Below are 25222 nucleotides of genomic sequence, written 5' to 3' on the forward strand. Positions count from 1 at the left end.
AATCCAGCTAAAGATTTTTTTGTGGTTAACTTGTAGATCACTGAAAATAAAAATACAGCTATAACTATAGAGGTGCCGGGAGCCTGACAGAATGATCAAATGTGTAAAACGGGGAAGTTCTCCAAACCCTCCCAGCCATTTACATAGACATTTTATTCTGTGTAAGCCAGTTAATTTTTTCCCTTTTTGCCAAGACTGTTCCTGCACAGAGACCAAAGAGGAAGGTGGCTTTTAATGAACAATAAGCATTTTGACTGTCTCTATTCATATCCAAAAACTGGATGTAAATATCTGTTAATGTTATATGGTAAATGGTATTAGGGTATTTAAATCACCTTTGCTGCCTGAATTTAAACACATTTTACTGATCTAGCACTCAGCTGACCTCCCAACTGAAAATTCCACTGTATGTTTCAATACCTCTTATTCCCAATATTATGAACAATTACTTAGCTGTGTCCTACTGTGTTGCTTCCCCATATTGATCTACCTTGATTTCCTCCTATTTTTCATACACACACACACACACACACACACACACACACACACACACACACACACACACACAAATGACTGTTAATATCCTTTCTAGAAACTGACTCCTGGTTACATTGCTCTTCAGGTAATAGTTTAGGGTAGGCAGGCAGGGGATCATAAAAATACAATCTTTAATCTTAAGGACTTCCTGTGCAGGAAGGAGTAAGTGCAGACCAAATGGCACCAAATGAACAATATGACCTGCAATGACTTTTAACATGAATAAACAAGCCTGATTAAGAGTTACATTCTGCTCGAGAGATTCTCAGCAATTCTGAAAGAAAAATAGTAGCTCTGCTGAAACTGAAATATCAGCTTGTTTCCACTGGAATCAAATAAACCTCGTTCACTGGAGAGTTCAGGAGAATGTTGGGTTTCCTTTCCTAGGTTAGAGAAACACAATAACATTGTCCTATTGCTTAACACTCGCATCTCATGATCACACAATCAGACACGTCCCCATCTGCTTTACTTTCTGGCAGTGCTATTAGATTTACCTGTTCCTCCAAGTGTACTGCAATGATTGCAGCAATTTTACCTTTTACAGTCTCCAAACTTCCTCTCCTTTGTTAAAATTGAAGAGTTCAAGTTGCAGGCTTTAAGTCAAATATTTATGAACTTTTGTACTTTGTCATGTTTTATGTTATTCAGCTTGGAAATCGGCCATCTTAAAAACTCCTTCTGTCTATTTTTTCTACAACTTTCCATTCACCTCCTTCTTTGGTCCATTGGAAAAAAACGCACTTTCCTAGGAACATAGGCAGAAAATTGAGTGGGCTTATGACTTAGTTTTCATGTCCTTCTAAAATAGATTTTGAGATTTCCTAGCACTCAGTAGTTCAACCACCACATGTTCCTCCAATGTCAAAAATGAACATACAAGTCATGTTCGGGGCATGCGTCACACTGCAAATATCCCCACGCACCCTCACTCTTTAACCTTGTCTGTCATAACTTTACTGGAAGTGATTTTATATGAAGCACAATTATATTCATGTAAAAAGATCAAGCCCTCAATGGATCATCTGAAATATTATTCCATGATAGACCCTTTTGGACAGCATAGACTATTTTGGACACATCTGAAGGATAGAAACTGTGCCAATAGATTGGGGAAAACAACCAAAAGTAGCATCAGAAATGGCATAAAAAAATCCAATGGGAGGCATTTGTTTGTTTACAGATTATGAGCCTTTGAACTTGTTGGGTCTAGTAGCAGCATTTGCTTCATACTCTAGTAGCAACATTTGATAAGAATTCTTCTTTGTTAAATGCACACGGCAAGAAGGCTTCAAGCTGCTCTTTTGACTGCAAATTTCACCACAGTTATCTGTCCCTTTGTCACATTCAGATTGGGTTACATGGATCTACATTGGGCTATACCTTCAGCTAGAGGACAGCAATTTTGCTTGGTGGCAGCTTTCAAGGTTTCAACTCTGTTTTCATGCAGCATTGTCATGTAAACTTTGTAAACAAAACCATTTGAAATTTTTGCAAAAATGGAAAGCTCAGGATTTAATGCAAAAAGACATTTTGACACCATTTCAATTTGGACCCAGGGTCCTCATATATGTGTGCACTCTCTTTCTCATTAGAAGTGATCAAAGAGTCCAAAATCCTTCCCAAGTGTTTGTTGAAACTGATACATCTCTGATTTCAGAGTAGCAGCCGTGTTAGTCTGTATTCGCAAAAAGAAAAGGAGTACTTGTGGCACCTTAGAGACTAACAAATTTATTAGAGCATAAGCTTTCGTGAGCTTATGCCGATGGCATCCAATGAAGTGAGCTGTAGCTCACGAAAGCTTATGCTCTAATAAATTTGTTAGTCTCTAAGGTGCCACAAGTACTCCTTTACTTGATACATCTCTGCAACATTTTTTGGCTTCAGCTAAAAAAGGTTCATCAAGAATGTTGGGACAAGCTCTACCTTCAACATATACAAAAATTGCTACTAGCATACAATCAGATTTCCAGGTGAAGCTGGTTTTGGCCTACAAAGAAAGCCCTAGATGGTCTTGATTACTTGAGAAATTGCTTTCTTTGCTGTTGATTTCTGCTGCAGTTGTGGTGATCTGAAATGTTCAAGATAAAATCCCTTTTAGTTTAACTGGGAGGAGACTAGAAACAGGAAGTGAAGGGGGCCTTGGCTCAGGAATATGCTTCCTGTTTTAGCTCACCAAGTGCTAGATTTAGTGCTCTTCATGCATGACTGAAAGGTTCATCTATTTTTCAGAATTTTCCTGATTGCAGAAAGTGAGTGAAGGAAGAGAAGGGAAGTTCTGACAGAAGTTGTAATGTAGGTTATGCTGATGGCAGGTGAGAATATGTATAAAAGAACACACAAAAAGATATTAGTTCATGTCTACATGGAGATATTAACATGAATAGCTATTCTAGAAAAGTTCTCCATGTGGATGCTCTTATTCCACCATAAGAGAGTTTTTGTGGATTAAACTAAACCAGAAAAAGGCACTCTTATTCCAGAATAAGGACATGGAGAACTATTCTGGAATAGTTATTGTGCATTAAATTTACATCATAACTTATTTTGGAATAATTTTCCCATATAGATAGCCCTTATTGACTGTTCATCCCACCTAAAATGAAAAATTATTCAATATTTGAAGAAATATGTTTGTATCTGAAGCACATCATCATCCCTCATTTATACTTGTGGATATAATAGAATTCAAGACAGTTCAGGTTTCTAATGTTTCAGGGAGATGGGCACCAGATTTTACACTGAGGAAAAAACTAGTCCTGACTGTGAGAGAGAAAAACTACCTTTTCCCTCTGAACGATTTACAATTTGCATTTACTTTTGAGCTCCTAAAAACATAAATTGCACCTATACTTCTTTTTCGTAATGACAGCAGTTTGGGATGTCAGACTATTCAGTGAAGAAGGGAAGGAGAAGCTCCCTCTGTTTCAGTGTAACCCAGAAGTCTTGCTTCACTGTCAATGATTAACAGTGAGATTTAGGTGCTGTGGTCAGAAAAAGCTAAATTTTTTCTTATAATTTTCCTCACAGAGCTGAGAATTTTTTCCAAAGCAATAGATAACTAGCATGCTGAATTAAATTGTAGCTATTCTATATCAAATTACAGTACTCAGATATCATAATTACCCCATTTTCCATGATGTGGGCTAAATAAAATGAGTTTCTCATCTTCTTAATTGATGAGTCTGTCCTGATAAGCTGCCAATATTATGAAAAAATGTAAATGTAATTATTATTTCTGGAAACTGTAAAAAAGCAAATTCTTCACACAAAATCCCTTGTTTTCTTACTCACAATTAGAATAATTTTCCTAAGCATATGTTATGGTGTTTCACTCCTGAGAACTTTGGAACACATGATTTTTGGATGGTCTATGCCAAGTCTTGGCCTGTTTCATTACTATTTCCTTGTCTGTCTTGTCCTGTCTCAAGCTGTAAAGTAAATAAGTAGGAAATACCATTGGTACTGGTCTTGCTGTCTGCATGGAGTCTTCTCCAAAAAAGATCATTCATTTTTATTTAAAACAAAAACAGTGAAGAAATCACAAAAATCATAGTGCTAAAGAAAAACCCAAAGATAAGCCATGAAAATGGTGTGAGACACCAAACTTCCAAAATGACTCTTAAAAAGAGAGAGAAACCTTCAGGATTTTAGGGCCCAGTTCTGTACCGAATTCCACTGTGGCCAGTGACAGGTGGGAGTTTGAACTAGGCCCACAAAGCCAAGTGAATTCAAAGTGAAGTTTTCTCACTCAAAGCCAAATTCTACTTTCAGTGATATGGGTACCTCTGCCATTGAAGAGAGTGGGGTTGCACCTTGTATAACCAACAGCAGACTTGAGCCCTTCACTTGCAATAAGGGGTTAGTTTAGCCCTAGTTTGAACAGATGCAACATTATGGACTTCAGTGGATTTTCACTGGTTTACACCAAGGTTGAATTTGGTTCACTGTGTTTAGGTTTTGCAGAGTGCATGAGATGCTTTCAGATCACTTCCCTATCTAAGCAAGGTACAATGATGTTAGGGAAGACAAGAATGGAAGGGGCTTAACTTTACCTTTTAAAATATGGCTCTCAGCATTATTATTTAATCTATTTTTTTTAGTTTAATCTTGGACAAATTCAGCTTACTACTAAAATAGACTGTCCTTGTTCAAATCTCCCGATACACTGAGAGCAGTTTCCTCTCAATTTGGGAAAGCCAATTGTGCACTTATCTGAAAGGACTTGAGCCGCCTGTTTTCCTGTTTTTACTTTATACAGATTGCATGCTGTAAACAAAAGATAGATGTGTAATGCTGGTGATTTTGGAGCTGGTATTCATAGGGAGATAGGTTTCTCCAAATTTAACGCGATGGCACACTAGCCATAGCCTTTTGAAATTGACTTCATGGATGAGTTTTATTTCTTGTAACAAAGGGAATCTCTTTTTGCAAACTAGTGTCCTGATACTTTAGAAAAACAGGAAACAATTTTCATAGCTCATTCACATAACCAATGAAATGTGAAATAGGTTGCACAGTTAGGTAAGACAGCTGGAGGTTCTCTGTATCATGCTGCATAAGGCATTCCTGTACACCTGGCATTGGCTTAGAGAGATAAACAGGAAGCAATAATATTTTTTATGATAAATTCTATTTATTTCATATCAAAATAAAAGAGAAAATGAATGACTGGCTATTAGTCTATTTTCCTATTTATTTCCATCCAAGAAGTTCAAATTGTATTATTGAACAGTTAAAGAAACTAAGTGCTTTGCTTTGCTCAGGCTTGGGACAAGTAATTCTTGTGTGTAATCTGTGAATACAGCAAAGCAGATTCTCACAGGTATCAATATATGTGTATGTGTGGTTGCCAGAATATTGTAAATCTAAACTCACAATCAGATTGTTGCTTATGTTACTACAAAGTGCAAAAGCTGTACTATGATAACATTTTTTTCAGTGTTGTTGACATGAATGCAATAAACTGAACCATGCAAACTAGAATGATCCCAAGGAGAAAGCTAATTCATTTTTAAAATAGTTTTTCTTATCTCTTTGATTGACACTTAATAGTTAAGCCAGTCCCTTTGTTTCTTGTGAGCCAAGTTCCCACAGCAAAAAGCCAAAACAAAACCCAAACGCAAAAGTTTGTGCCTGGGGCATGTGGATGAGTGCAGTGAGCATGGAGAAGCTCTGATGAGTCTATTGAAAAAGCATCTGTTTCTGTCTTCACATCTGACCGGGTAGAGCACTCCTCCAGAAAAGTTTGTGTTCAAACCCCTTTCACTCTTTACTCAGTGTTGCTTGCCAGTCCCTGGGATAAAAGCAACAGCTTTACATTGGTTTTTAACTACTTCAAAATGCAGATGCTGCAATTACACTTAAAAGCAATAGCTAGATAGATCCTGAATGGTGGCCTGGTTTTATTATTGCTGTCCATCCAGGGAGCCCTTTTATTGCTAGCAATCAGTGTTAGATCTTCAATAGCAGCCTATCATTTTTTACTTCAGGCTTTTGTGGGCGCATATGGCAGTGTGTGTTGAATGCAAAGAAGAACACATTTTGTTACACGATTATGCATTCTCTTATGGGCTTTTAGTTTTACATTCTTGTCCATTTTGTGAATACCACAAAATGAGGAAGTGAAGTGATTAAATCATAAATGCTAGCCAAACTGAAGGACTGTTTCAATCAGATACCATATCTATGGGCTCAGCAGACATTAACAAGGTAATTATGAAAGTGCTGTAGAACTGTTGGCACATACGATGCTTGGGAAATATGTACTCAGAAAAGTGTTAAATGTTTCCAATAAAGTTACAGGGAAAGTGGTGCAAATCTCTAAAAATTACATGTTACACAACTATCAGATGAAGAGTCCCACTGAAAGGTTAGAAAAATGAAGACGGGTGTTTATAAATTCAATACCCCTTCCTTCTTGCGACCTAGCCATTACAGATTTTTAGGCTATAATGTACTCACTGAACATAGTGCAAGCCCACCTTAATTGATGGCTTATATGTCATTTACTGTCATAGATCACCTAGTAATCTAGCAAGGAATTCCAAATAATCATTTACAAGTCCCTCAGCCACTCTGATTCATGTGCATTTTTTATATGATAACAAGCAATTCAAGTAAAGAAGTAAAGAATGACTAATGTTAAATAGACATCAAATTCTACACTGATTTTATACCAGTGTTTTATTGATTTAAGTAGAGTTGCATCAGGTAAAACCCGGTGTTGAGTGTGCCATGCTATAATTAATGCTGGAGGCCAATATATGTTGTGTGTTAACATTTCATATTTATGATATAAAAATTATGTTGCTTGTACATAAAAAAAATCAGCTTTGAAGTGTTTTATGGTCTTTTAAATTGAAAGATGTGGTGTGGTTAAGCAATGGTTAGACTAATTTGGCTGAGTGATTTATTTTTAATTAGAACTTAGACAAATTTTTAATTTTTATATGATACCAGGATGAAAAATGATTGTACTTACTATTGCTGTCAGTTAACTGATCTCAGAAATGTGACTCATGAAATTACAGAAATATCCATCCTAGAGAACTAAATCCCATGCCCGTTTATATGGTCTTCCTTATTCTGAATCCTTGAACCACAACAAAACAGATAGTGTTCTACACTTAAACCTTAGCACCAACTGTATGGATTAGATATTGGTATCTAACAACACACCATTCACGAGAGCTTTGAACAACAATGTGAAGTGTACATTTGTGGAAGCATATTATATTACAGATGTTCGAATAAGCCACAGACATAATTATTTTGACCTACCTGTGCATGTGGATGGGAACAATGTCAGTAGATGCGTTGCAGGGGTACACTGGGAGAACACCTTATCAGTTCAGGAAATGCTACTTTCTGGAAGTGCTGCTTCTGGAGAATGACATAATGAGGCATGGTTCAGGCTACCATGGCTATGTAATTCTTTTGTTGGTGTGGGACAGGGAAAGTGTAGAGACATTTTGATTCTGGCCTATACTTACTACCAGCTTTTCAATACTAAAACTTTCAAAGTTAAGTTAAAAAATAAAATAAAAGTTAAGGTATATAGAAACACAAAAAGGATCATGTGAGGGCCTCACTTACATAGCCAGTACCATAGGCAGTCAAATGGCTTCATGCTTACGGATCAGTATCACCCAGATGTTGCTGAGTCCACAGATCCCCAAACACCCCTTATTTCTTTAGGGATTTCAACTCATCTCTAGTTATCTAAATTACTTTTTAAAGATTTTAGTACCAGGTTGTGACCTTCCCCCACTTCCTCATATTGGTGAGCAAATTACTCACAAGTCAAATAGACCGAAATTGAGCTGCTTGTGTGAGCAAAGAGGGTGAAAATCTGGTCCTGGATGAATTTTAAAACCCCATAGTAAAAAAATCTAATAATAAAATAAAGTGGGGGAGTGGGGAGAGAAAATGTTTGTGGTTGTGTGATAATCTGGTGACTAACATACTCTTTAGGATGTCGCAGACTGTGGGTCACAGCTGGTACTTTGACATACCGCTGTTCGCTTCAGTGGAGCAATGTTGATTAACACCAGCAAAGGATCTGGCTCATAATTATTTGTATTACATTAGTGTCCAGAGGCCCAAGCCACTGCAGGGGCTAACAATGCTACCACAGTTCAAACACATGCTTAGACACAGTCCCTGCCTTAAAGACCTTACATTCTGTATAGACAAGGCAGAGACAGGGAGGTAAAGTGTAAGTGCCCTGATTTTTACAACTATTTGAATATTAAATATCAGCCGTGCATTAACTGAGCAAATGAAGTTCCCAAAATAAGAGATTTTTGAAAGTAATAAAGCAGATTAGTTTTTTCTCTCAGGCTTTTTTCAATGGCACATTAATTTCTTCAAAATATGCACCTCTCAGAGATTGCAAGGGCAAGGGGACCCTTTCCTCTCCTGAGGAGTTTGACTGACAGTCCCCTGAGGGCCTGGGAACACTATTTTCAAAGAGGGAACACTATTTTCAAAGTCAAACCTAAGAAAAACTGTTTTTCCTTCTCTCACTGGACTTTTGTTGCTTCAGGTGTTACAGGAAAAACAAATCTCTCAACTACTGAGGTTCTCAATAAGAGCAGTATTAAGATCCCCCAAGCACAGCTGATTCTATCCTTCCAAACAGACTGGGAAACTCCATTCATATATTGATGCACTCTCTATGAAGGGATTATGTTTCACTTTGTTGGCAGGGACCTGAGAGCCCTTATTATTTTTGTTTGCTGAAACACTGTTGTGCACATGAGAGAGAGAGAGAGAGAGAGAGAGAGAGAGAGAGAGAGAAACCCTGGGTTTTCTAGTTGCTGGCTGCTGATTGCCTTTTTTTTCATTTGAAAAAGCGTCTTGGATGATTGATTTCTGAATTAGATCACCATGTCCTCCCCCTTGTTCCTTGCTCTGTTTACTGAAGTTTTGTGGCTGCCTTGTTCAGCTGACATTCAGGATATTGATAAGGTTAAAGATAATGACTGGGTTGTGTTTGAGGCCAGGTAGGCTTCAGGGACCAGCTTGTTTTTGTAAGATCTTTCCACCCTGATCTCAAGCTAAGATGAGGATCTGTGCAGAACTCCAAACAAACAATATCCATTTTAGATTCTCCTTTCTAAAAGCTGCCATAGGGGTATAATTTATATAATAGCTCTTTGAACATGAGTTTAAAACATTAGCAAAGAGTCTCCGTTTTCTCTGAGGGATACTGTGCATGGGGTACACTCCCACCTCCCTGTTCATAAACAGATAAAAGGCAGCCATCAGATTAGATTCTGCTAGCAAGTAAGCAAAAAAATTAGAGTGGTAACCAATACTGATAAAGATATTTTGGCTTTGCACACTGGATGCCCATTCCATAGTGCCAATTCAGGTACACCACCTCTAGGCAGCCACTTTGGCATCTGAAATAATGGGTGAAATTCATGGAAGGCTCCCAAGGCAGCAGGGAACCCATTGACTTCAGTGGGAGCTGAGGGTGCTCAGAAATCCTCAGAATAGGGCCCATTAGCTAATGCTTCCAATGTGTCTAGCTGATTTGATATGACTGACTGATTTGATATGACTTTTGTTTGCTCCCTTAAAAGTGAAATTATTTTTTAAGAGTTTTAAGAGTTTCCAAATGAAACCCTGTTGCCCAAGTTACAGTTCTGTATCTGAAAGGTGTTATTTCTGTTGATTCATGAGAATTCAAAGACATAATTAAAATGGGACTATAAAAGCAAATTTTTTTAATTATAAAGAAAGAACATTTTCCATGAGGATACAAATTAAGCCCCTGGGTTTGATTCTACTGTCTTACACTGTTTTTTCACTGTTATAACTCTACTGATTTCAGTTAACTCCTGACTTACACCAATGTAAGTGAGATTCAGGTCAGGTTCCATATATTGGGCAGAGCCTCAACTGCAGCTGAGCAGCATTTAGTGTGGCTGGAGAGCCTGGGGGTGGGGGTGCGGGGGAACAAAAAGGATCCCCTTTTCACCCATCTATCTCCTTGGTGCTGGGACTATCCAAATGCCAGTCCTATATTTGATGCTAAGTAGAGCAGCCTTAAGGTTGCTCTACTTTATCCTGGATGCCAATGGCAGCCAAGGGCCGTCTGCAGCTGGGGATTGCTGAGGTGCATGGGCACCCTGGATATATTCTTTCTCCTGTCCATGTCCCCTTCAAAGGCAGTCAGGAGAAAATACCACATACAGATTCTTCTGTGTAGTCTTCCAAGGCAGAAAAGGGCATCTTAGGCCTACTTTCTGTTGCCAGAACACGGTCCAAGTACTTGTACATGCAAAACAACTTGCAAACAAATATGAACGGAGATACACATATACAAGGTATTTGTGCCTATTCTTTGGGGAGTGATGTTTAGACTGATTTTGTCAATTGTGTAAAGTCCTTTTCGGAAAAGACTGGTGATTGGTGTAAAATTCAGAATCTCTATTAAATTATCTATAATACAAAAAACCAAAACAACAACAACAACAACAAAAAGATGGGGGTGGGGGGAGAGTTGTCTGATCCCTCAAGACCTTTATTCTTACCTGGGATCTTCAAAACACCCACAACATTTTGAAATGTGCAGATAAAAGGCTTTTGACGGTTCATATACTGCTTTATTAATCATTCAGAAACAGATTCACTGAAAAAAAATAATCAGTACTTATGAATATGCTGGGCCTCATTCTTCTCTCATTTTCGCTGCTTTTATACAATGGTAACTTCTCTGGTTTTGCTCTAATTATCCCTGATTTGCAAGGATGTAATGGAGAGCAAGATCATGCCATTTCCTGTAAGAAGCCTATTTTCACTTAGGGGAAGTCTTTAAAGACTTCCCCAAAGCTAAAACTTACAGGGAAAAAATGCAGTGGCTTCTGCTAAACTGTGGCAAAGTGGAAGGAGGCTATTTTTAGGTTCTGAACTATAGGCCTGCTTCCTGTGTCATGATTGCCTTTGCTCAGTCCCTGATGTTTTGGTCCCTCCAGCTAACTTGTTTTTATTCCTGTTGCAGCAGTTTTCGGCAGGATAAGATGAACTTTATCCTAGTGAGATCCTTTTTTCAAATGCACTCAAAATAAATTAATTAATTAAAAATCAGTGAAGAACTGCAGCATGAAATCCCAAGTAGTCACTTTTTATAAAGTGTGTACACGTGTAATTCACAGTGCTTGTTATATCAAACCCCAGGTATATTTAAACCTAAACATTTGCTGCCATCCCAGCTTGATAGGGATTGAGACCGTTTCATTGTTACTAGCAGGTAATTAAAAAAAGTTTCGTATTAATCAGAAGACAAGGCCTCTGCATTTCAGTTCTGATCCTGGGATGTGCTGAATGTCTCTTGTAAGATGCTGAATGTTTCCAATTCCTACTGACTTTCAATGAAGTGGAGGATGCTCAGCCCTTGGTCAGGGACAGTCCCCTTAAACCTGAAGTGACAGTTGTGGAGTGCTCAGTCATAGACAATAGTAAGCCGGTGTGGATAGTTTGCTCATTATTACACCCTATGCCAGTAGTTCTCAAACTTTTGTACTGGTGACCCCTTTCACATAGCAAGCCTCTGAGTGCAATCCCCCTTATAAATGAAGAACACTTTTTAATATATTTAACACCATTATAAATGCTGGAGGCAAAGCAGGATTTGGGGTGGAGGCCGACAGCTCATGACACCCCATGTAATAACCTTGCGACCCCATGAGGGGGCCCAACCCCCAGTTTGAGAATCCCTGCCCTACATTCTTTATACTTTTCTTGGTTTTGTTTGAGATCACTCTTTTCTGCTGTTCCTAAAAAGTTGGTCCAAAAAATTTCAATTTTTTGAGAGACTTTTCATTAAAAAGTTCCATTTTTCAGTCAGCTCTAGAGAACCAGATCACCTGCTGGTGTACATGAGCCAATCTCCACTCATTTCAAAAGAATGATGCTGATTTACACCAGCTGTTAATCTGTCCTGAGATCTTAAAAATGTAATGTTGAAAATACAGATTATTTTTTGTCATCCCCTCATAGAACCATGACAAATACCACGTTGCTTAAAGACAGGACCCTCTGTATATATCCAAATCTGACTTTTGATGTCTTAACATGTAGTGCAAATTATTTTCCATCCTGGTTAGAGCTGGCCAAAACTCTGGATTTGAGTAGTTCTGAGATTTTAGAAATTTGGTTTTGGTCTGTCCAATAGAAACTGCAAACATATTTTTTTTTAAACTCATGAACCAGAAATCCCACAAATAATTTGTTTCAGAAACACTGACACATGTGGTTTCCAAAATGGAATAGACTGACAACTGCTCATTCAAATTGACATTCTTGTCAGTTTCACTACTGCAGTTATCTGCTGTGAAACTGACAGAAATGTCAATTTGATTCAGTGGTTTCCTAGGCTCCCAGGGTCTGTGGTTCTGGGGCAGTCCTGCCACGTGGATTGTCCTGAGGTTGGAGACCCCAGGGCTTCCAGATTCCAGGGACAGCTGCATCTCCAGAGTGCTTGGCTCTGGCAGACTGGTGAGTCAACTGCCTTGAGAGTGGGGCAGCCCAGGGAGACAGTTGGGCCAGGAGTCTGGAAGCCCTGGGATCCCCACCCGGGGGCAGTCCATATAGTGGGGCTACCCCAGAGTTGAAATCTGGGGTCCCCAGGTGGGGCTAACCCAAGACAGTAGACTGGAAACCTGTGGTCTTAAGTCCCAGGGAAGTCCACATGATAGGACTTTTCCAGGCTCACTGGAAGCCTGACTCCCAGCAGCCCACACCAGGCAAGCTGGTAAGGAATCCTGCAGCTCTAATCTGATCAATTTTAATCCTGATGAGCTATTGTGGCGTGGGAGGGAAGCTCCCATTATTTCAATATGAACACACTCTTTTTTGAGCTTTTTTTTTAAAGCCTATTGTGTTCATGCTTCACTTTTTTGAAGCATATGCTATTTGATTCAGTTTGCTGGCATACCATATGCAGCATTTGGTGTTATTATATCTTAAACCTGTGGTGTGTTCTCTTACAACCTTCCATTATGCTAGTTTACTATTTACATGTTCAAATAAATGCAACTTTCAATGGATTTATCTTCAACTCCAAATATCAGTCACTGGTTGCAGTGAACTTAACTTCCATCATTTCACTTTTGACGTTTCCATTTAGCATGAGGAAAATGAAAGCTCTGAAGGGTTCCCCATGAAACTGCAAAATAGACACACATAATGAAATGAATAAATTAATAGAATTGAAGGCCAAAAGGAACTGTTACAATCATTTAGATTTCCTTCCTATATAACACAGGCCATAACTTCTGGTTGAACTAGAGCGAATATTTTAAATAAGCAGAAGCGCCTCGGCCATTGCTGCAGTCATTTAGAAATAGATTGATGTTGCAAAGAATTATCCTACATTACAGTAAATGTACCAGGCACATGATCCTCTGAGGTGCTAACACCTTGGCTCCCATTAAAGTTGGGGCACTCAGTACTTTGCCTTAGATGATCACTGATCTTTTCTCTATCTATGGTTCCATGAACAAGATCCAATCCAATTGGCTAATGACCTAATTGTGAAACTTTGCACTGTCCGAGCTCATGGAAGCAACTATTTATCATCAACATTCTTTTTCACAGTAATTAGTAACCAGTTTCATATAAGTAATGCCTCCGCTAAAGGGCCATTGAATACCTAAACATATTTAGAATATACCCAAAGAGCCACATCTATAGTAATAATTCATCATAATTCTTTTTCGTATGAACCCTGTGGTAAGGCAGGAGCAGGAGAGACCCAAGTTCAAGAATAAACTCAGGGTCTCAGGCTTTAGGTCATGTTATAACATTTGCTGATTTTGTGCCAAGTGCCCCACTTCAGATTGTTGCCAGCCGGAACATTGGAGCGTCATGGAGGGATGTTTTGATCTCTTTAGAATAGGCCAATTGCAGAAAAGCCAAATTGTATATGCAAAGAGAAGAAAATCCAGTAACCTTTGACTCCTTACTGAGGGCCAGACTGTGTTTTTAAGACATCACCCTGTACTGGTTGGAAGCTGCACTGCTTAAGAGGGAATATGGGGATGAGCCTCATTCCTTTCTTGTGCTTGCATGTTCTCAGGGGGACTGCCAGGTGGTGCAGTCTGCTTCCCTTAATGCCATGCATGTTCCATAGGCGAGTGAAGAAGGGTTGCCATGATGCCACTTTTGTTCCCATACCCTTTGGGGCAACGTTTGCCCTTTGTGCTTGAAGAAAGCAGTCCTTGTGCTTCCTCAGTTAGAAGGAATGCAACTGCTACAGGCCTTTGCACAGGGCATGGCATACGCCAGCCTCTAACTGATGGATGGGAGTTACGAAGAAACTTTCCCTATAGACAGGTTATTCCATTACTGCCTACAGCAAGATTTCTTGTATTTGCAGCTATCAATGGTGTCTGTCAGAGATGGAGCATTGGATTAGATGGACTACTGCTTTGATCCAGAATAGCAATTTATTCTGGTGTTTAAACAGTGACTTTGTCACATTGCTTTGGTAAATACACACATGAATCACAGTGCATAGAGGTTTCATATCCCTGCAGATTATTGTAATTATCACAATTCATCCAAAAAGACTAAAAATTAACTAGCATCATTTATAACAGAGTAATCGGTTATGTGACTATGAAATATTTTCCAAGTAAATGCCTTGATCCAAATATTTTGTAGTCCAGTGCTTCTATGGGGAGCAGGAAACTTGATAGATACAAGGCAGAATTCCATGATGAGGGCTTCTGAGATATATTGCTGGGGGAGCATGACTGCTGCTCTTGAAAGGATGAGTCTGAAATCACATACTCACCAGCCCTTTGGTGCATGAGGTGGTGTGGGAGATAGCCTTCTATCCAGGCACTCTTGAGTGATAGAGGAGATCCTATAAGCTCAAAAAATTAGATGGATTTTTATGAATATTTCTGTGAAAAATTTGTCCCTCGCATAAAAAATGAAGTCAAATAGAAATTTGCTTTTTTTTCACCATCTCTACTGCTTTGTTCTTTAAGTTCTTGTTTCCTTCTTCCTCCTTTCAGTAGGGAACCTAGCCTCTGTAGGTGCAGGACATTTGCAGTGTAACTAAATGTTTAAGAGTTATCATTAATACATTTAGGTGAAACTTTTGCCTGAAAACGTTAGTGAAGTTTTTTAATTTGTTCCTGTGAGTTTGTTTTGGTGGTGGTGCTGGGAATCTGGCTAACTGTGGACAGTAGTACTCCAATCATTCAGACTGACTGCTTGTCAGGGAGGAGAGAACAGGACTCTGGTTATAAAAGTTTGAAAGTAAACCTTACTCCCATATCCCATAAGATACAGCTTTGATGGGAGGTGCTAAATGGTGGCAGCTTCATCCCTGGTTTCAGAGTAGCAGCCGTGTTAGTCTGTATTCGCAAAAAGAAAAGGAGTACCCGTGGCACCTTAGAGACTAACAAATTTATTTGTTAGTCTCTAAGGTGGCATAGCTTCATCCCTGTATAACCTGCATTTACCGGCCAACACGTGCACAGCGCCCCTCTGTTACCCTCCAGGGTAATACAAATGTGCTCTGGTAAAAACCTTAAGGGGAAAATACTGGTGGAGGAAAAAATACCAGCAAAATCCTCTGAAATAAATTGGGTTGGCTGGAACCACAGAAGTGGATGACCCTCTTTAAAGGGGTAAGTATATCTATTCATTTGCTCATCTCTTCTAAGTGTGCTGTAATTAGCGTTAGTCCTCTTCAAACCCTTGTGCTAATGAGGCTTTGCTCACTTCTATTAGCAGCAGCACATTGTATTTTAATAAGGATCCCTTGGCTTGGCACGGCAGGACCTGCTGATAAGGGGAAGGAGAACAAAAGGAAATATAAAGAGGTAAGACCAACAGGGGGTCCCTTCTCAGCACTAGGCTCTACAAGATGGCATTGGCTAACTTTGTCTTAGAACTGTCACTTTCATTAACTTCTAACCCATTACACCCCCTAGTAAACTAGCTTTATTCAGTGAAGCAGGATATATCCTTTGCTTGGCCCCTCTATCCTCTATTTCAGCAAATTGAATGCAACACAAAAAGTTCACAGGGGAAGCAGTTGGGGAGATGGTGTTAGAGGATAGGGTCAGCAAGAGCTTTTAACTCATCTTAACATTACTGTCCTTTCCCATTCTGTCTCTTATCTACCCATCAGGGCTTTCTGTTTGCTCACTCAACCATCAATAAAAATAAAAACAGGTCACATGATGTGCAAGAGAATTGTATGAGTGCTGAGGTACCCGCCGCATTGCTGCATCTTGCCCCACACACGCACACTTGCTCTTTTCCATCGGTATGAGTTTTTGTTTTATTTGTTCATTGTTCAATTCATGGTTGTGCTAGAACCTTTGGACTTGATTCTGCATTCACTTACACTGGTATAAATCAGGAGTAAATCCACTGCAGTCAATTGAGTTCCACTAAGGTAAGGAATTAGGCTTTTAGTCTCTCCTATCAAATAGCACCACATCTCATCCGTAGAGTGCTTTGATAATGAAGTCTTTTAGAGATAAACAACCCACTATATGGGAGAATGTCTACAAAGGTTATTCTTTTTGTGTAGTTCCCATTAATGATTCCCCAACAACACTAAGCAAAACATTTTTTCTTAATACATTAAAGGATTTGTTTTTTCCGGGTCTATAGGGGCCTGATTCTGCACTGCCATGCATCTTGTGTAATCATTGACATTTGTACAAAGTGGGGTAAAATGTTATCATTCTGATTCAGGAGTGTTTGACACCCACTTTACACTGGTGTAAGTAAGTAAACAAAGGGATAAGGTAGTGACATGATCCATGGCTCCATGTCTAGTTGGCAGCCAGTATCAAGCGGAGTGCCCCAAGGGTCAGTCCAGGGGCTGGGTTTTGTTCAATATCTTCATTAATGATCTGGAGGAGGGCGTGTATTGCACCCTCAGCAAGTTTGCAGATGACACTAAACTGGGAGGAGTGATAGATACACTGGAGGGTAGGGATAGGATACAGAGGACCTAGACAAATTAGATGATTGGGCCAAAAGAAATCTGCTGAGGTTAATCAAGGACAAGTGCAAAGTCCTATACTTAGGATGGAAGAATCCCATGCACTGCTACAGACTAGGGACCGAGTGGCTAGGCAGCAGTTCTTCAGAAAAGGACCTAGGGGTTAAAGTGGACGAAGAGCTGGATATGAGTCAACAGTGTGCCCTTGTTGCCAAGAAGGCTAACAGCATTTTGGGCTGTATAAGTAGGAACATTGCCAGCAGATCAAGGGACATGATCATTCCCCTCTAGTGGACATTGGTGAGGCCTCATCTGGAGTATTGTGTCCAGTTTTGGGCCCCACACCACAAGAAGGATGTGGAAAAATTAGAAAGTGTCCAGCGGAGGGCAACAAAAATTATTGGGACTGGAACACATGACTTATGAGGAGAGGCTGAGGGAACTGGGATTGTTTAGTCTGCGGAAGAGAAGAATGAGGGGGGATTTGATAGCTGCTTTCAACTACTGAAAGGGAGTTCTATAGAGGATGGATCTAGACTTTCTCAGTGGTAGTAGATGATAGAACAAGGAGTAATGGTCTCAAGTTGCAGTGGGGGAGGTTTAGATTGGATATTAGGAAAAACTTTTTCACTAGAAGGGTGGTGAAACACTGGAATGGGTGGAATCTCCTTCCTTTGAGGTTTTTAAGGTCAGGCTTGACGAAGCCCTGGCTGGGATGATTTAGTTGGGGATTGGTCCTGCTTTGAGCAGGGGAGGTGGACTAGATGACCTCCTGAGGTCCCTTCCAACCCTGATATTCTGTGATTCTAGTGGAGAATCAGAGCCCAGGTCCCTGCCTTTAGGAGCTTACAATCTGTGGACTAGAGGCAGTTTGTGGTGAATCAGGCAATTGATCTGGATTTTCCCAAGTCTCAGGCTAGTACCCTCACTGTGGAAGCACCCTTCCTCTCAATCTCATATTGTCAGAATAACCAGTTTAAGACACTGCATTTGTTTAATAAAGTACAATTCATCCACTTTTAATAGAAAATGCCTATATTTTAAAAAAGCTTCTTGTTTATCGCAGAATTATCTTTGTGGGATACAATTAAGTAGAAACCAATTGCTTTAGAAAAACTAATACTTCTACACTCACAGACATTTGCTTCTTTCTAGGACTGAACTCAAAACATTTTAAGGTTGGGATACATTCAGATAGCTTGTTTTTTTAATTTAAATTTCACGTGCGATTGAAATTGTAAATTCTGGCTAGGACCAGAGACTGGAAATCTCATCAGAAAGAAGTGTTTTGCAGGCTGAATATCCACACTTTGGTATGATGTTCCAAACAGAATCTGAACACTGGACATTCAGAAGTTTGCCTGTTGCTAGGCATAGTGCAAAGAAGATTAATACAAGGTCATGGGAAATTCTGTTTCCAGAGAAAATGTGTAGTACTTGACATGACAGGGAGAATACAATTAAATAGAAGCACCAAAATTATTATCGCTGTCTGTTATTTAGATTGCTTGGCACAGATCAGATTATTAACTGTGTAGTAAGGATCCATGTTCTTTTCTGTTGTCTCATTCCCTGTGGTGAAAGTTCAGTACAGGCAATTTATTCTGCAGTGCTTGGGCTGAGGATGAAAAATCATCTCTCATTCTGGTCAATATGGAGCATCATTGGAGCCTTCACCATTTCCTGCCTGCAGCAAGGTGACAAAGGGAACAGAGTTCATTATTCGTGGAGGGGAAATATGTGGGTCCATCACAGAAATCAATCAAAATATAGACTGCAGGGACTTGATTGTGTGTCGCCCTAAAATGGGCATGTGGGGGAATAGGAAGCAGGACTCCGGCCTGTGCTTGTGCAGCTATGTTAGGAATATGCAGTTTATGGTTCTTGGTCTTGAGATTGTGTGACAGATGGTCCTCACACAGGAGCAGGCTGGGAGGAGAGATGGAACTATGGCTTTTCCTTTCCCATGCGAGCCATTGGAGAAGGCTGCCCTCCATAAAGGAAATATAATTGATGAGTGTCCCCTCATCCCCACCTTCTCTGAGGCATAATAGCTCCCACTTAGGGCTACCTGAGAGGGCAAAATTCAGCTCTGAGTTTACCTGCTTGACTCGCCTTTCAGTACATATTTCAGTGCTGGTATTTTCATAGAGACTGGCAACCATGCTCAGATCCATTCAAAGTCTTGATGCTCTTATTGTTTATTTTAAATAATTTTGGAACTAAATATAATTACCAGCATTCTCCTTAGATCTTCAGTTCCTTTTAATCTTGTTTCCTTTTTACTCTCTACCCCAGAAGGAAAGACCACAGTACATTCAATGTAGTGTCGTCCCATGTTTGCCCGTGCCAAAAGCTGGCTAAGTATGAACATTGCAGGTTACACAACAATATCTTAAAAATTATTGTTATTTATGACCCTTAGCTTTTATCCTGCTGTGAAAAAATGAGAAACAATAGTCTCTTCTTGTCCCATTGAAAACCACAGCTGTGAACATCTGACAAAGCTTTATAAGTTGGGGAGAAAGGAAATGTTTCTCTAAAACTACTTTCTATTCACCCAGTGATTTCACTCTAACTACATCATACACGACCGGGAACAAAACAAAACTAGATTTTACAGATACTAAACGTGTATGAAAAATTCAGATTGGATGTCACACACACAACAAGTATTTATATACTCAATGACTATGGCCCAATCTCTACAAATTCCTTACAGATAAGGCAAAACTTGTTACAGAAATACTGACATTTAAGTGCGTTCTGTAGGACTAAACTCTAAGAAATGTAATCTTAAGATAATATACCACTTTCTTTTTTGCAGCCATTTCCCTCTTTTCCATCTTTCATTTCAAAATCTGAGCTCTGTCTCAAAATGTTTGTTTTGAGATTTAGTGCAATATAAGAAATCTCAGCTCTTTCCTTTTATTAGTTATGTAATTTAAAGAATGGAAGGTAGCTGGGGAAAAGGAAATTGTAACTAAATTGTAATTGTAACTAAAACCAGACACACAGAAATGGGAAAAGATTATATCTTATGTATATAAGGGACTTTTAAATTTAATGCATATACTTATTATAAACTTATTTGAATTTTAAAAGTCACAATTTTTTTACTGTACTACTGTCTCAGTAATCAGTAGTAATCAGACATTACCATATATTCTGACAATGAGGTTTGTGTTGGTATAAAGTATGGTATGGCCTGCATTTGTATGGTATAATCTCATCTCTAGGCAGTGAGGATTTATGTTCATTCAGATGATGAAATACATACCACTGAGTTCAAAGTATCATTAGTATAGTTGCGCCTAAAATAACATTTCAGGTGAATTTTAACTCTTTTTTTTTTTAATTTTTAGCCTTCATTTTTTAATTTACTCTCTACAGTAGTCAAAGCACTTTGTAATCTAACATACTTGTTTAATGTTTTGGCACTTTTTTGAGTGAGACAATAAAATTGAAAAACTTCAAAGTGACTAGTCTTCATATGGAAAATTATGATTTTTTAAATTATCCTTCTCTGGTGGTAAAAATGACTAGAAAATATTTACTGTTCTTGAAAGTACAATTTTACAGATTGAGTATTCTACAACCTCTGCCATCAAAGACTTTGTGCCCTTAGGTCAAAGTTGTGTGGTTTCTTAAGTACCTTTTTTTGTAACGCTTTCTCTTTTTAAAAAGAGGGTAAAAAAAAGATGACGAAGATCTTTGAAAACCATTTATCAAGCTACAACAAGGCCCCTGGTGTGTCAAACAAGAGAGAAATCATGGAGGTAACTTCTGTCCCACTAGTCCCAAATCCAAAATCTTCTTTGCAAACAGAGCCTTTCATTAGGTGCAACTGGATCATAAAGTAACAAGTTTTGTCCTAGAATTTAGCCTGAAGCCTATTTTGGCCAGCTTAACTCTGTTGTATTCAGTGACAGGCTTGGATTAACCCCTAAGAAACTCTGTATTGTTTCTCTTCATTACATTTATCCCTGTGTCTCCTATTATCTCCTCTTTTCATCAGACAAAATGGTACAAAGTTTAATCCATGATAAGCTTTTTCAGTTTGAGGTATCTGTTTGGGCTTTATTATTGACAGTTGTTTCCCCTTTTAATGCAAACAGCCCATCTAAATAACCATGTCAATTTGTTAACCTGAAGCATGGAGCAAGCAATGAGCATTACCACAAGAGTCTTATTAGTTTTATACTAACTAGAGACAAAGATGTCAGAGAAAGAACTGAATTAATTGCCTCTTTATTATAACTATGAGCAAATTGAAAACAGGTATTAATATATGGGCCTTCTAACAAATCCACAGATTTGGAGAAAATCTGCCCATTGTATCAGTACTGCCCAGTATTTATTATACTGTAATCTTGCAGAATGAGATATAAACATACTATTATTATAAAATCAAGTGGTATCACAGCTGATTGCATCAATAACATGACTGTATTCTCTGCTGGGTTACAGTTTCTTTTCAGACAGCTATGTCCCTGATGTAACTGGGTGTTGATTAGACAACATTCTAAACACAGTGAACCTAAAAATGGATGATGTTGAAAGGGAGGAGGGATTTTTTTAAAAAAATATTTTTTTTAGAAAAATGATGGAGAAAGAAATGAGTCCTATCTTTAGCCAGTGTGGTATAGCACCACTGAAATAAAACTATTATGCATTAATAAATGCTAATTAATCAGTGTAGATATGCTGATTGACAGCAGCTGGGGATCTGGCCCAATATTTCTGCCATTGTGTGATATCGTGATTTGATTTACTAGCTGAACCAACACTCATTCATTGACCAGCAAAGATCCAAAGAAGCTTCCTTACATAAGTCCTGCTGAGGTCCTTGCAGAACAGGAGTGTGTTCTTCATGGGATGGGGTCAACACTGAACACAAATAATCCTGTCAAGACTTTAAGATGTTTTCAAAAACTAAAACTAGGCATGGTAACTCAGCAGATTAGCCCCTGCCTTTCACCTCTGAGGCAAGCAAGCATGGTCTTGAGGGATAAGACATAGTTTTTATAGTGCAAGTATTAGCAGATCCTAAACTGTTTGATAATAGCTGTTTCCAGCTGTCTAATTCTTGCATCATATGCATACTATACATGAACATATTACTAGGCCTGGCTTGGATGTATTCACTCTTCTTTCTCCTTCTCACCACCTTTCATGATCACTGAAAGTTATCACAGGGGCCTCTAACATAGCTGGTTGGGAAACTTTATTTCCTGCCACAAATATTGATTTTTTTCTGTGTTTGTCTAATTTTTTTCTATGAAAACTTTTCAAGTTTTCACCAAAAAAATTGAAATTCTGAAAAATGATTATTTTTATGTTTAGCTTTTGGATTTTTTCAATAAAATCCCAAAATGTTCAATGAAAACAGAATTTTGAGTGAAAAATATGTATTTGATCAAAAGCCATGGTCCATAAAAATATTTTGACAAACTTTTTGACTAGGTCTAGTCATCATTTTGAAGATATTTAAATAAATACAATTATTTTTGTAGTCTAATACAGCAATATCTTTTATTTCTTTTATGTTTCTTTGTGGAAGAAACAAAGCCTTACAATCAGTTTAACAGCAGACGTGTCTTCTAGTTATGGGCTAAGGGTTAGATTCACAAAAGGACTTAGGTACCTAACTGCCACTTCAAGCACCTAAACCGAAGAATCAGGCCCCACTGGGATTCACAAAGCTCCATGCTCAGCTGTTGCCAAGCCCTGTAGGTGCCTAAACCAAGCGCCTACATTTTTTCAGTGAAAGTTCCCTAAGCACTTGTTTCTGCCCGTGAGCATGTGCACTGCAGCTTCAAACCAGGCATCTGGACACCTGAGCCCCAGAGATGCACAAATGGAGATAGGTGTCCCTCCACCTAATTTGGGTGGGGCCTGATCTAGTAAGCATGCCTACTGATGAGCTTGAACAAAATGGCTGGGGTGGTGGGGAAGCACCATCTCCCTCTTAACTTTTAGCCCAGTGGTTAGGGTACTCACCTGGTATGTAGGAGACCCTTGGTTCAAGTCCCTTCTCCACATGAATGGGAGAAGGGATTGAACAGGGCTCTTCCACCTCTTAGGTGAATGCTTTGACTGTTAGCTATGGAATATTCTGATGAGGTGCTCCCTCAGTCTGTCTTGTTGAAGCTCTTACACTGGGGATAACTAATTTTTAAAAGGCTATTGGTACAGGGGGACTGGATACTGGGTCTCCCACCTGAGGTGCTCTAACCACGAGATTAGAGTCATTCTCATACTCACTCCCTTTCTCTGGCCCAATGATTCTTTTGTTATTTATCCACAAGAGAGTAGGTTCAATGGGAGAGCCTGAGGGAGTCCCACATGAGAATATCCTGTATCCCAATGGTTAGAGCACTTACCTAAGATGTGGTAGATCCCTGTTCTAGGGGTGGGGACTTGAGCTAGTGGTTTCCCACATCCCAAGTGAGTACCCTAACCACTGGGCTGAAAGTTATGAGGGTCCTCTTTGTCCTCCCACCCCTAGCTAAATGGTGTATACGCTTAATGCCAAGAGAGGGTTTGCAGCTGATAAGCCCAAACAGAGGGAGGTGCCTCCCATGTAGACAGGTTTTAGGTACATATCTCTGAGTGGTTTTGCATCTCCCATTGGCTATTTTAGGTGAGAATGTGCATAGCATGATGGCTTTTGTGTATCCCATTCTGAGGTGCCTATCTCATCCCATTCAATTTACGGGGATCCTAGGGGCCTCACCCAGGCTTTGTGAATCTCACAGATTTTCTAGGCACCTACAATTTAGGAGTGGCAGTTCTCAGTGTCATTGTGCCCAAATTTCTTTGTGAATCCAGCCCTATCTCCACAGCTCTCTAGGAGATGGACTACATTAATTAATGGGTCTTTTTTCTGAGTAACTTTGATTATTTCCAGTCTTCTCCACAAAGTGCTAGTTCTCTCCAACCTGATATTATTCCTGCTCCCAGGTATCTTACAACCTAAAGGCAAACAGAGCATAGAATGAAGATTGTGCATTATAGGTACACTTATGTTAACACACATACATTAAATGTATGTTCTCTTTATATATGTTAGTCCTCCAGGTATAAGGTCAGTCAGCAAGTTTCTCATAGACATCATGATATAGGTGGGTTTTCAAGAAGAACTTAGATGATGGTGATGATGATGATAGTGGCCTTGCAGATGATCTCAGGAAGGATATTTGTGGGAAGCATAGACAGAGGTGCAAGGCGTTTGTTTGCTAAGCAGACAAATGGGCAGATGAGGCAGGCATCATTGGCAGAGGGACATGGAAAGTGGTAAAGATGGATCAGTAGGTGTTCAGGGCACACACAGAGAGAAGTTGGATAAAAACATAAAGTACTTGCTCAACGGTTCCAATACTACATTACTTTATTTCTTAGAATTCAGAAGGATAACCCACAAGAACCCAAAAAACAGAGAGAGACAAAACAGGCTGCTCTCTAAAACAGAGAGGCACAACTCATCCCATCTTACTGTAGGCTGGCTGACTCTAAAACTCTGGCTGCTAGGCTTAGAACACACACTTCCCTATAGAGCTTCCTAGCCTGCAAGCAGGCCAGGAAACCCCCCTGAAATGTCAAGTGATAGCTTACAGTTTTAACAGAGTTTTTAATACACCACAATAGGGAGAAGTATAGTTGTGTAGGGCTTTGAAAGTGAAATCAAGACACTTGAATTTGATGTGGTGGATGAGGAAAAGTCATCCTGGAGATTCAAAGAATGGGGTACATGGTCCTAGTGACAGGCAATGAGGGCAATCTTAGAAGCAGTAATTCTGTATGGACTGGATTTTTTAGGTGTCAGGGAGGACAGAGAAGAGGATGTGGCAGTAGTCAAGGTGGGAGATGAGGGCCTGGATGAGATTGTTTATGGTGGGGATAGAGGATGGCTACCCATTCCTCTGTCTCTTTTGATGTTAGCTACAAAGAAATACACCAAACATGCAACCTTAAGAAGTCATCTCAAAGCAATGTATTTGCTTAAATGCTATGTAACTCTGAACTTGCAGTAACATAAACATTGCAGTATTGCTGTAGTCTGGAGTTTAGTCTGTCAAGCCCTTGAAGCTGCGCAGGAACGGACCAAATGGTGAACGATCGCTATAGCTGACTGTTTGGCTAAGCATTGAAGAAGAAGACTGTCTAACATCACCAAATACTCACACC

The sequence above is a fragment of the Dermochelys coriacea genome, chromosome 1 (genome assembly GCF_009764565.3).
Source record: "Dermochelys coriacea isolate rDerCor1 chromosome 1, rDerCor1.pri.v4, whole genome shotgun sequence".
Taxonomy (NCBI): Eukaryota; Metazoa; Chordata; order Testudines; family Dermochelyidae; genus Dermochelys; species Dermochelys coriacea.